This window comes from Microcaecilia unicolor, chromosome 11, assembly GCF_901765095.1.
Source record: "Microcaecilia unicolor chromosome 11, aMicUni1.1, whole genome shotgun sequence".
Classification (NCBI taxonomy): Eukaryota; Metazoa; Chordata; class Amphibia; order Gymnophiona; family Siphonopidae; genus Microcaecilia; species Microcaecilia unicolor.
The window spans coordinates 159,174,677-159,190,198 of record NC_044041.1 but is presented as its reverse complement, the minus strand read 5'-3'; the positions used below and the strand labels follow the sequence as shown (position 1 = coordinate 159,190,198).

General features: G+C 48.7%; 1 protein-coding gene across 1 annotated transcript in view; it reads right to left on the bottom strand.

Moving 5' to 3' along the window:
• The window catches only part of BHMG1 (basic helix-loop-helix and HMG-box containing 1), a 474,014-nt gene that overhangs the window by 378,813 nt on the left and 79,679 nt on the right, over positions 1-15,522 (bottom strand).

Sequence of the window (15,522 nt, the reverse complement as noted above, 5' to 3'; positions counted from 1 at the left end):
AATGCACAAAATCAAGCCACTGGGATGTAGGAGGAGCCAGCATTTTTAGTAGACTGGTCACCCTGATATCCAAGGACAGCAATAGGGCACTCTAGGGGGCACTGCAGTGGATTTCATAAACTGCTCCCAGGTACACACCTGACCATTGCTCCTTTACCTTGTGTGCTAAGCCCCCCAAAGCCCACTACCCCCAACTGTACACCACTATCATAGCCCTTACGGGTGAAGGGGGCACCTATATGTGGGTAGTGGGTTTCTGTTGAGTTTTGGAGGGCTCTGTTTCCTCCACAAGAGTAACAGGTTGGGGGAGGTAGGAGCCTGGGTCCACCTGTCTGAAGTGCACTGTACTTACTACTAAACTACTCCAGGGACCTGCATGCTGCATCCGTGGTCAGCACTTTTTGTGGCTGAGGAATTTGGAAGGGACGTCCCAGAGTCAGATTGGACCAAATCGTCCACCAATACAGGGATTCGAGAAAACTCGTGGACAGGTGGATCACGTCTTCTAGATCCCCAGCAGCCTGAAACCACTGGGAAGCTAGGGTCCATTGAGCAGATCGCATGTGAAGGCGGGCCATGGGAGTCACATGAACTGTGGAGGCCATGTGGCCCAGCAATCTCAACATCTGCCGAGCTGTGATCTGCTGGGACGCTTGCACCCGCGAGACGAAGGACAACAAGTTGTTGGCTCTCGTCTCTGGGAGATAGGCGCGAGCCGTCCGAGAATCCAGCAGAGCTCCTATGAATTCGAGTCTCTGCACTGGGAGAAGATGGGACTTTGGATAATTTATCACAAACCCCAGTAGCTCCAGGAGGCGAATAGTCATCTGCATGGACTGCAGGGCTCCTGCCTCGGACGTGTTCTTCACCAGCCAATCGTCGAGATATGGGAACACGTGTACCCCCAGTCTGCGAAGTGCCGCTGCTACTACAGCCAAGCACTTCGTGAACACTCTGGGCGCAGAGGCGAGCCCAAAGGGTAGCACACAGTACTGGAAGTGACGTGTGCCCAGCTGAAATCGCAGATACTGTCTGTGAGCTGGCAGTATCGGGATGTGCGTATAGGCGTCCTTCAAGTCCAGAGAGCATAGCCAATCGTTTTGCTGAATCATGGGTAGAAGGGTGCCCAGGGAAAGCATCCTGAACTTTTCTTTGACCAGATATTTGTTCAGGGCCCTTAGGTCTAGGATGGGACGCATCCCCCCTGTTTTCTTTTCCACAAGGAAGTACCTGGAATAGATTCCCAGCCCTTCCTGCCCGGATGGCACGGGCTCGACCGCATTGGCGCTGAGAAGGGCGGAGAGTTCCTCTGCAAGTACCTGCTTGTGCTGGAAGCTGTAGGATTGAGCTCCCGGTGGACAATTTGGAGGTTTTGAAGCCAAATTGAGGGTGTACCCGTGCCGGACTATTTGAAGAACCCACTGATCGGAGGTTATGAGAGGCCACCTTTGGTGAAAGCTTTTAACCTCCCCCCGACTGGTAGGTCGCCCGGCACTGATACTTGGATGTCGGCTATGCTCTGCTGGAGCCAGTCAAAAGCTCGTCCCTTGCTTTTGCTGGGGAGCCGATGGGCCTTGCTGAGGCGCACGCTGCTGACGAGAGCGAGCGCGCTGGGGCTTAGCCTGGGCCGCAGGCTGTCGAGAAGGAGGATTGTACCTACGCTTGCCAGAAGAGTAGGGAACAGTCTTCCTTCCCCCGAAAAATCTTCTACCTGTAGAGGTAGATGCTGAAGGCTGCCGGCGGGAGAACTTGTCGAATGCGGTGTCCCGCTGGTGGAGCTGCTCTACCACCTGTTCGACTTTCTCTCCAAAAATATTATCCGCACAGCAAGGCGAGTCCGCAATCCGCTGCTGGATTCTATTCTCCAGGTCGGAGGCACGCAGCCATGAGAGTCTGCGCATCACCACACCTTGAGCAGCGGCCCTGGACGCAACATCAAAGGTGTCATACACCCCTCTGGCCAGGAATTTTCTGCACGCCTTCAGCTGCCTGACCACCTCCTGAAAAGGCTTGGCTTGCTCAGGGGGGAGCGCATCAACCAAGCCCGCCAACTGCCGCACATTGTTCCGCATGTGTATGCTCGTGTAGAGCTGGTAGGACTGAATTTTGGCCACGAGCATAGAGGAATGGTAGGCCTTCCTCCCAAAGGAGTCTAAGGTTCTAGAGTCCTTGCCCGGGGGCGCCGAAGCATGCTCCCTAGAACTCTTAGCCTTCTTTAGGGCCAAATCCACAACTCCAGAGTCATGAGGCAACTGTGTGCGCATCAGCTCTGGGTCCCCATGGATCCGGTACTGGGACTCGATCTTCTTGGGAATGTGGGGATTAGTTAGAGGCTTGGTCCAGTTCGCCAGCAATGTCTTTTTTAGGACATGGTGCATGGGTACAGTGGACGCTTCCTTAGGTGGAGAAGGATAGTCCAGGAGCTCAAACATTTCAGCCCTGGGCTCGTCCTCCACAACCACCGGGAAGGGGATGGCCGTAGACATCTCCCGGACAAAGGAAGCGAAAGACAGACTCTCGGGGGGAGAAAGCTGTCTCTCAGGAGAGGGAGTGGGATCAGAAGGAAGACCCTCAGACTCCTCGTCAGAGAAATATCTGGTGTCTTCTTCCTCTTCCCACGAGGCCTCACCCTCGGTGTCAGACACAAGTTCACGGACCTAGTCGGGGAGCCCTCCTGGGAGGCGACGGCAGCCGGTACCGCACGCGGCACCGACGCCGGAGACCTCACCCCGGGCGATGGACCAGCCGGCGCCACGCTCGACGGTACCGGTGGCGCAAGCACCGCCGGTACCGGAGGGGTAGGGCGCAACAGCTCTCCCAGAATCTCTGGGAGAACGGCCCGGAGGCTCTCGTTCAGAGCGGCTGCAGAGAAAGGCATGGAGGTCGATGCAGGCGTCGACGTCAGAACCTGTTCCGGGCGTGGAGGCTGTTCCGGGCTGTCCAGAGTGGAGCGCATCGACACCTCCTGAACAGAGGGTGAGCGGTCCTCTCGGTGCCGATGCCTACTGGGTGCCGACTCCCTCGGCGACCCAGAGCTCTCGGTGCCGACACGGGAAGGAGACCGATGACGATGCTTCTTCGACTTCTTGGAACGAAGCATGTCACCGGAGCTTCCCGGCACCGACGAGGAGGACGTAGAATCCAGCCGTCGCTTCCTCGGGGCCGAGGCCGAAGGAGGTCAGTCTCGGGGGGGCTGTACCGCAGGAGCCCTCAGGGTAGGGGGAGACCCACCCGAAGGCTCACCGCCACCAGCAGGGGAATGGACAGCCCTCACCTGCACTCCAGACGAAGCACCACCGTCCGACGACATCAGCAGACGAGGTCCCGGTACCACCGAAGTCGACGCAGCTGTCCGATGTCTCAGCGCCGATGCCTCGATGCACTGGCGGCCGAGGATGAAGGTCTGGACGCTGAAGACGTCGATGCACTCGATACCCCCGGTGCCGATGTCGACGAAGAGCCCGAGAACAAAACGTTCCACTGGGCCAATCTCGCTACCTGAGTCCGCTTTTGCAAAAGGGAACACAGACTACAGGCCTGCGGGCGGTGCCCAGCCCCCAAGCACTGAAGACACGACGCGTGCCTGTCAGTGAGCGAGATGACCCGGGCGCACTGGGTGCACTTCTTGAAGCCGCTGGGAGACTTCGATGTCATGGGCGGAAAAATCACGCCGGCGAGATCAAAAGTCGAAATGGCGGAAAAGGCACCACAAAAACATGGGGAAGAAAACTTCGACCCGAGGCCTAAAAGCGGCCTACCCCGACGACGAAAGAAAACTTACCGGGGCGAAAAAGCTGGAAATATCGGGGGAAAAGAGACCGAAGAGTCCCTTTCCACACACAGAATGATTTTTTTTTTTTTTTAACACGAAGAGAACGCGCGAGGTCGACTTTGCGGGGCACGACACGGCGAAAACACGACCGTACCGAGCGCGGACAAAAGAAGACTGACGAACACGAGCCGCTTCGGGCGGGAAGACGGCCGCGCATGCGCGGTGCGCATGAGCGCGCTAGGACTAGCAAAGGCCTTTGCTAGTGAAGTTTCCGATTGGAGGGGCTGCCGTGGACGTCACCCATCAGTGAGAACAAGCAGCCTGCTTGTCCTCGGAGAATAAGCAATAGATTTTTGGGTATTTTGGTGAATAAAAGAATTCAACACCTGTTGTGCCTCCAAAAGCAATTCTTTATACTGAATTGGGTGATATTGTCCAAATAATTTTGGAAATGAGACTCCCCTCCAGAAGCAACAATTCTCTATTGTGGGCCTTTTCTTGAAAACTAGAATGTGCTATTATATCCCCTCTTAAGCCTGGGTAGAGTCCAATCCCCTACTCTACCCAAGCATGACCAGAAATTTCAATGGGTCCTATTACAGCCGACTTCACCATTGCAAATAAATCTCTTGAAAACAAAAGATAATCTATTCTGGACATGGTGGAGTATGCTTGAGATAGATGAGTATAATCTCACTCATTTGGATGAGGTGATCTCCACATCCACCAGGTCCATGGCCATACAAAGCCTGATAAGACCCCCTTGAGTACCCAGAGAAACCATTGGACTCCTATGCGATCGATCCACACTGGGATCATACACTTTATTAAAATCCCCTCCCATGATAATAGGAAACTCATCAAAATGCTGAAGTAACTTCAGCAAAGAAGTGTAAAAATTCTTATCATAGTTATGGGGTGCATAAACTGTATATAAGATACATTTTACTCGGTCAAGAGTCACCAACGGTATGACAAAACACCCCCAGGATCTGCATAAACATTGCACATAAGGATACTCACTGCCTTTTTGCACACAGCAAAGGCTTGGAAACAATCCCCAACCCCCCACTTAAACAGCTTCCCATGCTCCAACTTCATCAGATGTGTTTCTTGTAAAAAAAAACTATAGACACTCCACATTTGTGCAAAGTCTGAAGAATTTTCTGGCATTTAACCAGGGAATGTATGCCCCCTACATTCCAAGAAGCAAAGTTACTTACCTGTAGCAGATATTCTATGAGGACAGCGGGGCTTACATTGTCACAAGTGGGTAACATGGAACCGCATTAACCGATCCAGGCTTTACGACAAGCCAAAAGAGATTTGTGGACTGCAAGACACCTTCATCACATATGTGCAGATGCCTTCCCGCCCGGGCGCAGTTATCGCAGTTAAATACTACAGCAAGAAAAAATTAATAGGAGACAACTCCTACGGGAGGTGGGAAGGTTTATGAGAATATAAGGCCTGCTGTCCTCGGAGAATACCTGCTACAGGTAAGTATCTTCACTTTCTCTGAGGACAAGAAGGGCATTAATTCTCACAAGTGGGGTATTCCTAGCATCCAGTCTCACCGAAAACAACAAAGATTAGTCAATTGGGCCTCACAAAGGAGAAGACATGTCAGATCAACCTGAAAAAACTGAGTGCAGCCTAGAACAGAATAAAATGAGCCTATGGGGGTAGAGTTGGATTCTAGACCCCAAACAGATTGTGCAACACTGTCTGTCCAAAGCGACCGTCTCATCAGGCAACCTGTTCAAGGCAGTAATGAGATGTGAATGTGTAGACTGAAGACCACGTTGAAGCCTTGCAAATTTCTTTAATGGAGGCTACCGTTGGCTTCTGACCCGTGACATGACCCTCCAAGGCCAACCCAGCCTGGGAATAAGTTAAAGAAATGCAATCTGCCAGCCAATTAGAGATTGTGCATTTCCAGATGGCAACCCCTATCCTGTTGGGATCAAAAGAACCAAAAGGTTGGGTGGACTGTGTGGGGCCTTGTCCTGTCTACGCAGAAGGCCAATGCTTGCTTGATGTCAAGGTGTGCAAGGTGCTCTCGCCAGGATGGGTATGAGGTCAAGGGAAGAATGTTTGCAAGACAATCGACTGGTTCAGATGGAACTCTGACACAACTTTTGGTAGGAACTTAGGGTGCTTGTGGAGGACTACTCTGTTGTGATGAAACAAGGTGCATCCACTACTACAGCCTGAAGCTCACTAACCATATGAGCTGAAGTAACCACCAAGAAAATGACCTTCCAGGTCAAGTACTTCAAATGGAATGAATTCAGTAGCTAGAAAGGAGCTTTCATAAGCTGGGTGAGAACAATGTTGAGATTCCATGACACAGGTGGAGGTTTCACAGGGGCTTTGAGAAAAGCAAACCTCTCATGAAGCGAATAACTAGAGGCTGTCCAGAGATGGGTTTACCCTCTACAAGTTAACGATAAGCACTAATAGTACTGAGGTGAATCCTTAAGGAGCTGGTCTTAAGACCAGACTCAGAAAGGTGCAGAAGGTATTCAAGCAGGGACTGAGGACAGTAAACAGTATCTAGTGCATTACCTTCACACCAGACGGAAAACCTACTCCATTTGAAAGAACACCTCTTAGTGGAATCTTTCCTGGAAGCCAGCAAGACTCGGGAGACACCTTCTAACAGACTGAGAGAAGCAAATTCTAGGCTCTCAACATCCAGTCCGTGAGGGCCAGAGACTGAAGGTTAGGAAGTAGAAGAAATTCCAAATTCTATGCGATGAGGGTCAGAAAACACTCCAATCTCCACGTTTTTTCAGAGAATAACTCCAGAAGAGGGAACCAGATCTGCCAAGGTTAGTAAGGCGCGATTAAGATCATGGTCCCGCGGTCTTGCTTGAGTTTTAGCAGAGTCTTCCCCACAAAAGAAATGGGAGATACGCAAACAGTAGACCTGTCCCCCATTGCAGGAAAAAGGCATCTGACGCTAGTCTGTCATGGGCCTGAAGTTTGGAGCAGAACTGAGAGACTTTGTGATTCACTTGAGTGACAAAGAGATCCACCGAGGGAGTGCCAAATTCTCGGAAGACCTCACGGGCAATACCTATATTGAGAGACCACACATGCGGTTGCATTATTCCGCTCAGTCTGTCAGCCAGCTGTTTGTGCCCGCCAGATAAGTGGCCCAAAGGAACATGCCGTGTTGGCGAGCCCAGCGTCATATCTGGACGACCTCCTGACACAGACGTCTTGATCCAGTGCACTCCTGCTTGTTGGTGTAATAAAAAGCAATCTGGTTGTCTGTTTCAATGAGCACAGTTTGGATGGACAGCCAATATCTGAAAGCCTTTAGATCACTCCAGATTGCCCGTAGCTCCAGAAGGTTGATCTGAAGACTTGTTTCCTGGATGGACAATGCTCCCTGAGTATGAAGCCCACCTACATGAGCTCCCAACCTCAGAGAGATACATCCGTTGTCAGAACGTTTTGTGGCTGAGAAATTTGGAATGGAAGTTCGAGGGTCAAAATGGATGGAAAAGTGCACCAGAGCAGAAAATGAACAAGGTCTGGAAACACTCGGATGACATCTTCCAGATCTCCCGCAGCCTGGTACCACTGGGAGGCTAGGGCCTCCGCTCTAGGTGCCGCGCACCAGGGCATTTTCTCTTTACATTTATATTTTCTCCCAGTTACTACTTATGGCTCCAGTACACTTTCTTTCTTGGTACTGTCCCTTCCTAATCTGTTTCTCCATATGAAACTTGGCTTTGCCCTGAAGACTCTGCTTCAGTGGGGCCCTATGCCATGGAGGTTATCTTTTCTCCCATACTCCTCACCTGGTTGGCCGTGGAGGTGGTGTCAGGCTACTACTTTCACCCTATTGTAGATTTCAACCTCTTCTTCCACCTCAGTCTCACTGGTTTTCTTTCTTCGAAGTCCACTCCATCCATTTATTCGCTTCTCTGCCTCTCTGAGAAGCAGTCATTATCAACCTCCTGGTAAGTCCTGTCCAATCTTAAGCAATAGATTTAGGAATCTCCAGTGTTTCAAATCTCTTCTCAACCACTATGTTATCCAAGTCTGTCAATGAGGCTGTCTCTTCCTATAATACTATTCTCTCCTCTGCTCTGGATACGCCTGCTACTCAAATTCCCCGTTCTGTAAAGCATACCAAACCCCCAGCCTTGGCTGACCTCTAGAATCAGCTACCTATGTTCCTGTACCTGCTCTGCCGAACGCCTTTGCCTGAAATTCTGTGCCCATGCTGACTTTATACATTTCAAATTCTCGCTGACCTCCTTCCAGTCTGCTCTTTTACTTACCAAACAGGATTATTACATCCAGTTGACAAATTCTCAACGTCTCTTTGCCACACTGAACTCTCTCCTCAAAGTGCCTTCACCTCCAACTCCCTCTTCACCTTCTCCCCAGACTCTGGCTGAGTACTTTCATGATAAGGTTCACAAGATAAACCTTGAATTCTGTACCAAGTCACCTCCACCTCTCTTCCATTCAGTCCATTCTCTCAATCCTCCTTCAACCCTTGCCTCCTTTTCTGAAATCAATAAAGAGGAAACTACACATCTTCTTTCCTCCTTGAAACTAACACCTGTTCCTCTGATCCCACCCATCTACTTAACACTACCTCTCCTACTGTCATCCCTTTTATCTGTCATATCCTCAATCTTTCACTTTCCACTGTGACTGTTCCTGATGCCTTCAAACATGCCGTAGTCACACCACTTCTCAAAAAACCTTCATTGGACCCTACCTGTCCTTCCAACTATCACCCCCATCTCTCTCCTCCCTTTCCTATCCAAGATACTTGAGCATGCTGTTCGCCATTGCCTTGTCTTTCTTTCATCTCAAGATATTCTTGATCCACTTCAATCTGGCTTTCGCCCCCTTCATTCAATTGAAACAGCGCTTGCTAAAGTCTCCAATGACCTGTTCCTGGACAGATCCAAAGGTCTCTATTCTATCCTCATCCTTCTCAATCTATCTGCTGCTTTTGACACTGTTGATCACAGCCTACTCCTTGATATGCTGTCCTCACTTGGACTTCAGTGCTCTGTTCTTTCCTGGTGTTCTTCTTATCTCTCCCATCGTACATTTAGTGTATACTCTGGTGGATTCTCCTCCACTTCTACCCCACTGTCAGTTGGTGTACCTCAGGGATCTGTCCTGGGACCTCTTCTTTTCTCCATCTATACTTCTTCCCTTAGTACTCTGATCTCATCCCATGGTTTTCAGTATCATCTTTACGCTGATGACTCCCAGATCTACCTCTCCACACCAGAAATCTCAGCAGGAATCCAGGCCAAAGTATCAGCCTGCCTGTCTGACATTGCTGCCTGGATGTCTCAGCGCCATCTGAAACTAAACATGACCAAGACCAAGCTTCTTATCTGTTCCCCTAAACCAACCTCTCCTCTTCCCCCATTCTCTATTTCTGTGGATAACAATCTCATCCTCCCTGTCTCATCAGCTCGTAACCTTGGGGTCATCTTCGACTCCTCCCTCTCCTTCTCTGCACATATTCAGCAGACTGCTAAAACCTGTCATTTCTTTCTCTATATCATCACCAAAATTCGCCCTTTCCTTTCTGAGCACACTACCAGAATCCTTATCCACACTCTTATCACCTCTCGCTTAGACCATTGCAACTTGCTTCTCACAGGTCTCCCACTTAGCCATCTCTCTCCTCTTCAACCTGTTCAAAATTCTGCTGCACGACTAATATTCCACCAGTGTCGTTATGCTCATATTAGCCCTCTCCTCAAGTCACTTCACTGGCTCCCTATCCATTTCCGCATACAGTTCAAACTCAGTAAGTGCATTCACTGCAGCTCCTCAGTATCTCTCCACTCTCCCTACACTCCTCCCCGGGAACTCCATTCACTGGGTAAATCTCTCTTATCGGCACCCTTCTCCTCCACCACTAACTCCAGACTCCGTTCCTTTTATCTTGCTGCACCATATGCCTGGAATAGACTTCCTGAGCTGGTACGTCAACCTCCATCTCTGGCCATCTTCAAATCTAGGCTAAAAGCCCACCTTTTTGATGCTGCTTTTAACTCCTAACCCTTGTTAAGTACCCATATTTTATCATCCCCACCTTAGTAATTCCCTTATCTCTTATTTTTCCTGTTTGTCCTAATAACATTGTAAGCTCTGTCGATCAGGGACTGTCTCTTCATGTTCAAGTGCACAGTGCTGCGTATGTCTAGTAGCGCTATAGAAATGATAAGTATTAGTAGTAGTAGGTCCACTGGGCTGATCTCATGTGAAGGCATGTCATGGGTGTAACAAACTGTGGAAGCCATGTGGCATAACAACCTCAACATCTACCAAGCAATGACATGCTGAGAGTCTCTAACCTGAGAGGCCAATGTGACTGGAGTGTCCGCCTTCGGTCATGGGAGGAAGGCTCAAACCTTCTGCGTATCGAGCACAGATCCAATGAATTCCAATTGTTTTGTAGAGTGAAGATGGGACTTGGGGTACTTTATAACGAACCCTAGTAATTCTAGCACCTAAATAGTTCTCTGCATGGACTCCTGAGCACCATTCTCCAACATGCTCTTTACTACTACTATTTATCATTTATATAGCGCTACAAGGCATATGCATCGCTGTACACCATACACAAAGACAGTCCCTGCTCGAAGAGCTTACAATCTAGATAAGACAGTACACAGACAGAACAATTAAGGGTAAGGGAATAGAGAGGTGAGGATAAGGGACAGGGCAAGTAAGTTAGGAGTCAAAAGCAGTGGTAAAGAAGTGGGTTTTGAGTTTTGATTTGAAAACGGCCAAAGATGGGGCTAGACGTACAGGCTCGGGAAGTCTATTCCAGGCGTGAGGTGCAGCGAGATAAAAGGAACAGAGTCTTGAATTAGCAGTAGAGGAGAAAGGGACGGATAAGAGAGATTTATCTACAGAACGGAGTACTCGAGGGGGGACATAGGGAGAGACAACAGTGTGGAGGTACTGGGGAGTGGCAGAGTGAATGCACTTATAGGTCAATAGGAGAAGTTTGAATTGAATACGGAAACGGATAGGAAGCCAGTGAAGTGACTTAAGGAGAGGGCTAATGTGAGCATAGCGACTTTGGCGGAAAATGAGTCGCGCAGCAGAGTTTTGGATTGATTGAAGAGAAGAGAGATGGCTAAGAGGGAGGCCGGTGAGAAGTAGGTTACAATAATCAAGACGAGAGGTGATAAGAGTGTGGTTAAGTATTCTGGTAGAGTGCTCAGAGATGAAGGGATGGATTTTCCTGATGTTATACAGAAAGAAACGACAGGTTTTGGCAATCTGTTGAATGTGAGCAGAGAAGGAGAGAGAGGAGTCAAAGATGACCCCAAGGTTACGAGCTGATGAGACAGGGGGAATGAGAGTGCTGGACGGTAAGGAAGGTGAAATTTATTCTTACCTGTTAATTTTCTTTCATTGAGTCCTGCTACACCAGTTTTTCATCCCGCCAAGAAGACTAGAGGTTGAGAGTGCCCACTGATTGCTTGGGGGCATGGTGGCCCTGGTCTGTTTCTTTCAGAGCTCCTCTATAGCTTCAGATTGGGTGAATGTTTGATTCTGTTTTGAGCAGAGGTTTCAGAAGACGCTATGGGGTGATCTGTATGGGCTTTGTTAAATGTATACTGACTAGCTCCAGGCTGCATCTGCTGTTATTCAGGTGATGTCACTAGAAAATAAATGTTTTTCTCTACCTCTATCTGCTAGTCGTGGGATATAACCCACTGGTGTGGACTGGTCTAGCAGGTCACGAGGAGAAGAAATTAACAGGTAAGAATAAATTTCATTGCATTGGCACTTTCTATTGTAAGTGTAGTGTAGTTGGTTGAAGGTCACTTCTATCTGCTTGGGGCTGTATCAGACAAAAAAAGGAGGGAGAATCCTGAGGTGGTATTTGATGACATTAACAAAGATCTCATTATTTTGGACTTGCCTTTCCAGATACCCCAACTGAAGAGGTTCCGAAGGCTCTGTCACCATGGAATAAACTCCTGCATATGTGTAACAAGCTGAAGAGATCCCAAGTTTCCACGGTACACCTGTTTTCTTTCTGTGTACCATGTATACCTGATCATTAATGTAGGCAGATGTGAGCTACAGATGTCATGTAATCACCTTTTGCTGTATGCTTGGAACAATCTTCCTCAACCCCTACGCCAAGCCCCCTCCCTACCCATCTTCAAATCTCTGCTTAAAACTCACCTCTTCAATGCTGCTTTCGGCACCTAACCTTTCATGAAATATAGTATGCCCTATCAGACGGACTCTACACTTGTCTTTAGATTGTTTAGATCGTCTTTAGATTGTACACCTGTCTTTTAGATTGTAAGTTCCTTGAGCAGGGACTGCCCTTCCATGTTAAATTGTACAGCGCTGCGTAACCCTAGTAGCGCTTTAGAAATGTTAAGTAGTAGTAGTAGGTAGGTTTTGGGGGAAAGATGAGAAGCTCGGTTTTGGCCAGGTTAAGTTTGAGATGTCGTTCAGACATCCAGGCAGCAATATCAGATAGGCAGGCTGAAACTTTGGTCTGGATGCTGGTTGAGATTTCGGGGTTAGAGAGGTAAATTTGGGAGTCATCAGCATAGAGATGGTATTGAAAGCCATGGGATGATATCAGAGAGCCAAGGGAAGAAATGTAGATGGAGAACAGGAGAGGACCGAGAATAGAACCCTGAGGTACACTGATTGGTAGAGGGATAGAAGTGGAAGAGGATCCACCACAGTGAACACTAAAGGTGCAAAGCGAGAGGTAGGAGGAGAACCAGGAAAGAACAGAGCCCTGGAATCCAAATGAAGACAGCGTATCAAGGAGTAGGCTGTGATCCAACAGTATCAAAAGCGGCGGATAGAGACCTTTGGATTTGGCCAGGAACAGGTCGTTGGAAACTTAAGTAAGTGCAGTTTCAGTTGAATAAGAGGGCGAAAGCCAGATTGGAGTGGGTCAAGAACAGCATGAGATGAGAGAAAATCAAGACAGCGGCGGTGAACGGCGCATTCAAGTAACTTGGAAAGGATGGGGAGGAGGGAGATGGGTCGATAGTTGTAAGGACAGGTAGGGTCAAGTGAAGGCTTCTTCAGGAGCAGTGTGACCACAGCATGTTTGAAGGCATCAGGAACGGTTGCAGTGGAAAGAGAGAGAGACTGAGGATATGACAGATAAAAGGGGTGAGAGTAGGAGAGATGGTGTTAAGAAGGTGGGTAGGAATGGGATCAGAGAAACAGGTAGTTCGTTTTGAAGAGGAGAGAAGATGTGATTTTTCTTCATCAGTGACCTCAGAAAAGGAGGAAAAGGACGGAGGGATTGAGGAAATAGGGGAACGGACAAGGGGAGGGGCAAGGGGAGGGAGACAATCTTTGAGGTAAGGGAACACATGGACTCCCAGTCGGTGAAGTGACGCTGCGACTACCGCTAGACATTTAGTAAATACCCTGAGAACTGATGTGAGACCAAAAGGCAACACGTGGTACTGGTAGTGATGTGTTCCCAGCCGAAACCGAAGATACTTCTGATGGGCTGGAAGTAACGGAATTGAGTATATGCATCCTTTAAGTACATAGAGCATAGCCAATCGTTTTCCTGAATCATGGGGAGAAGGGTGCCCAGGGAAACCATCCTAAAATTTTCTTTGACCAGAAATTTGTTCAGGACCCTTAGGTCTAGGATGGGCCACATCCTCCCTGTCTTCTTTTGCGCAAGGAAGTACCTGGAATAGAATCCCTGCACTTGCTCCCCTCATGCAATAAGTATGACCGCATGGGCCAGTAAAAGGGCGCAGAGTTCCTCTGCAAGTACCTGTTTATGCTGAGAGCTAATGTAATGAGCTGTTGGTGGGCAATTTGAAGGTTTTTGAACCCAATTTAGTGCATATCCAAGATGGAATATTTGGAGAACCCACGGTCGGAGGTTATAAGGGGCCAGCTTTCGTAGAAAAACTTCAGCCCCCCCCCCCGACCAGCAGGTCTTCCAGTACAGACACTTTTATAGCAGCTATCATCTGCTGGAGCTAGTCAAAGCTTGCCCCTTGCTTAGACTGGAGAGCAGCAGGGGCCTTAGGCACACGCTGTTGACAAGAACAAGCGCACTGGGGTTGAGTCTGAGCAGGCTGGTGAGAGAAAGTGACTTACCTACTTCTCTGTTAGTAGGAACCCCTCTTCAACTTGCCATAAGACTTTCTAGCTGAGGAGGCTGATGCAGAAGGCGCCTGGCAGGAGAGAGAAGAGGTGGTATCAGTATGCTTCTTGATTTGGTCAGCTACCTTCTCAACCATCTCTTCACAAAGGTTATCACCCCAGGATGGGGCATCCACCAACCATTGTTATATATATAAATATTTATATTCAAATGAAATTTTAAAAACATGAACAAAATAATTATGTAAAATGGATTAGAGGCTATGATGATGTGAAATGGCATTCAAAAAAGGACATCCAACTCAGAATATGGACGTCCAAGTCAGAAAAACGCAGCCATGAGAGTCTGTGCATTGCTATACTTTGAGCAGAGATCCTGAAAGCCACGTCGAAAGTGTCATAGCCTCACCTGGCCACAAATTTTCGACACGTCTTCTGCAGCTTGGCCAGCTGACGCACTGACTCAGCCTGCTTCGGTGGGAAGAGTCTGCCAAGTCCATCAACTTGCTCACCGAGTCCCTCTCCCGAGTCAACACTCATAAAAAGCTGATACGATTGTATATGGGACATGACCATTGAGGCCAGGAACATCTTCCTCCCCAAAGAGTCCAAGGTCCAAGCTTCTCTGCCTGGGAGCGCCGAGGCATAGTCTCTAGAACTCCTGGCTCTTTTGAGAGCCAACTTCACCACCATGGAATTGTGAATCAACTGAGGCCTATCAAACCCAAGTGAGCTATGGATCCGGTACTGACTGTCAATCTTCTTGGGCATGACAAAGACCGACAGACGGGTCTCCCAGTTCCTCTCGAGGACTTCCTTGAGTACATCGTGGTGAGGGACAGTCATAGCCTCCCTTGGAGGGAATGTGTAGTCCAAGACCTCGAGAATCTTAGCCCTGGGCTCATCTTCCACTTCCAAACAAAATGGAACAGCCTCAGCCATTTCCTTTACAAAAGAAGGGAACAAAAGTCTATCCTGAGGAGACTTTCTCCTTTTAAGTGGAGGGGAGTGTTCAGAGGGGATGCCATGAGACTCATCCTTCGAAAGTACTGTGGATCCTCCTCTGACTCCCAGGAGCATTCCTCATAGGTATCAGTCAAAACCTTCTCATGGAAGGGCTGAGACAGAGTCTGCCTCGACCTGGAGGAACCATGTCCCCGAGAGGGGCGTCAAGGAGTCTGGCATCAAGAGAAGTCACAAACGTTGTCTTCTCCTCACTGCGGTAAAAAAAGAACAGCGGTAACCGCACCTGAGCAGCAAGCGGGAAGACACCAGATAATAAACAGTGGAGCGTGTCTCACGCTCCACAAAAGCTCTTTTGGCTTGTCATAAAACCCGGACCGGGCAACCCGGTCTCACATTACCCACTTTGAGAGAATTAATGTCCTGCTTGTCCTCGGAGAAATATATTTTCAACATCATGTAAATCAGAATGTTTAAAGGAAAAAAACAGCTTGCAATATCAACACAGTCTGAAGGATGTACCAGCCAGCACCCCCCAGACAAGATAAACTTGATCTCCATTGTACCAAAATATATCAAAATTAAAAAAAAAAAAGCCCTGCAGACCAGCAAATGAACTTTCATAGCTATATTCCCTCCCA